The sequence below is a fragment of the Olea europaea genome, unplaced genomic scaffold, assembly GCF_002742605.1.
Source record: "Olea europaea var. sylvestris unplaced genomic scaffold, O_europaea_v1 scaffold16803, whole genome shotgun sequence".
Lineage (NCBI taxonomy): Eukaryota > Viridiplantae > Streptophyta > Magnoliopsida > Lamiales > Oleaceae > Olea > Olea europaea.
The window spans coordinates 1-2,353 of NW_019234478.1; the positions used below are offsets into that span (position 1 = coordinate 1).

General features: G+C 35.4%; 1 long non-coding RNA gene across 1 annotated transcript; it reads right to left on the reverse strand.

Moving 5' to 3' along the window:
• Positions 1–800: 800 nt before the first annotated feature.
• LOC111377574 lies at positions 801–2,306 on the reverse strand. The gene is made up of 2 exons (XR_002699750.1): positions 1,722–2,306; positions 801–1,614 (listed from the first exon to the last, which is right to left on the reverse strand). It is a non-coding gene; the product is annotated as an uncharacterized LOC111377574 (long non-coding RNA).
• Positions 2,307–2,353: the final 47 nt, after the last annotated feature.

The following is a 2,353-nucleotide window of genomic DNA, read 5'->3' on the forward strand; positions in this document are numbered from 1 at the left end:
TGTACTAGACATCATTCACGTAATAATATATCTTCATCGAACGATGTATTGTTTATCTTCCGTCTTTCTCTACGTTCTCTCTTGTATATATGACCTATAACTAATTCAATCCTTAACCGCATAAAAAATGCTCTCCTCTCCATTCCTATTTTGCTTGTCACATATACAATAATTCACATTATTACATTGAAGACGCTCAAACACACTATTGAATGTGAACGCCAACTTTTTTCTTTCTTTTCCTTTCAGAATGTGTTTAGTGCTAAGTGCTTTTTATCCCCATATCAAACATGTTTTTCGTGTTTAGAAATGTTTAGTATATAATACCGAATAAAATGTCATAGAATAAACAAAAACATAGCTTATTTTCTTCCCTCAAACTATCACGGTCTACTTTTTAAACAATACTGGAGAAACCATTCTATGACCTTAGCAAGAGCAAGTATTTAAACATGTTGAAACTTAGAATGTATCGATTGTAATTATCTCCATTAGATATGATCACCCATCTTTGTCAGGCAATGTACCATGAAATGATAAAATTAAGCCCTGTGTACAGGGCATTGTTTTCACAGGGGCCTGTATTAAATAAAAAAAAAAAAAAAAGTGTGTTGGCTCCACTATTGTCTCTGTCCTGGCCGACCCCTGTGAGTGCTTCCTTGTACATGAAGCATGGTTGGAAATGATAACGCTAGTTAAATGTTTGAATAACATTGCTAATAATGATTGACATTTAGACGATTTTAATTGATTTGACATCTACATTTAAGATGACAAATCAAATGATGCCACATAACTAATGATCAGTAAGCATTGCTCACGAATAGCAATACTATTAAATGGATGGATATACACTTCATTGATCTTATCATTTAATATGAAATGACGTAATTCTCAAGTCTTCTTGTCATACCACCAAATATTACAACTCAAACAATCGCATAGCGACCTGTCCCAGATACAGATGATAAAGGAGCATAGATAAGAATGTTTTAACTACAAACTGACCAGCTCCCAAAATTTCTTTTCATCTGTACAAATTTCACCACCTAAGAAGCAACGCTGCGAACAGATTTATTCTGCTCGATCATGACCAACATTTTGATCCTTCAAGCCTCATTTCGAAAATAATTTAGAACTTTGTTCACACTCAAGGAGGAGGAACAATTTGGATGCGAAGAGGGAGAGGGAGAAAGAGTCCAATTTTCGGTCAAAGAGTCGAGGTACAGGTTGCGGTTACTTCTACCAGCAGTTGGGGGTGAGCAAGACTAAAGAAAAGACGGGGCAGAGCCTTCAAGCCACCGTTGTTCCTTGGAAAGGGAAAGTGAGAGGCTTAAGGAAACGGCTATCCTTGGGAAAGAAAAATGGACTACAATTGACTGCCAATCACAATAAATATAAATTGGCAAAGCCAAGAATTGGGGTTACACTGAAAATTAATTTACAGAAAAAGAAGTCCAACGATCACTAATATATGCAGCAGGAGAGCATTATTGCTCTTATTTACCAGCTTGAGGAGTACACTACTTGATGAACCGCTGCTCACTCTCAGTTGCCCAGCATTAACAAATTCATCCTTCCCGGAAGTTATAGAGACGTTCACAGACAACGAACCTGAGGAAAGACATTCAGATATAAAAGAATGAGCTACGTGAAAGTTCAACCTGCCGTAAATTATTGTTAAAAAGATAAACAAACCGGAAAGAAAATTAGGCACTTACAATCATAATCTGCCCATCCTAATCTTTGACGAGCCAAATCATAGACAAAGATTTTATCTTTGAGAACAAGATCTGGAGACAAGAAAGTTACAGTTAAGTTTCAGTCTCAATACTCTTTAAGGTGACTTGTTTGGCAGAATTTGAATATTTTGATTATCCCAAAAATTGCTTAGTTCACAATGTTAAATTGAAATCTACTTTCACATGTCATGTTTAACGTCTATATTAAAAGTATACATTCGGGTTAGCAATATCTGCAAGTACTTATGTCAGCGAATTTATATTTCACCTATGGTGTTCATCCTTCTCAAGCATGCAACAACCAGTTCATAAGGGCCATTGTGCCATACTAGAAATCCACAAAACCCTCTCTTATCAGAAAATAGGGGTCCATAAAGTCATGCAAAGATTATTTCGAAAAACTAACAGGTATAAAAAAATAGGTTATATTACCCCAAAGATAGCTCGTCTAGTATACTAAGGCAAAAGAACAAGAAGATGAATATAGCAAAGACTATTCTGCTCACCCTCCAACTTTGATTTCCTAGAATATTCATGCTACTAGTAGGTTAAAGAATAGAAGCCCTCTACTCACAAACACCAAAAAAAAACATAAAAACAAAAAAAAAAAA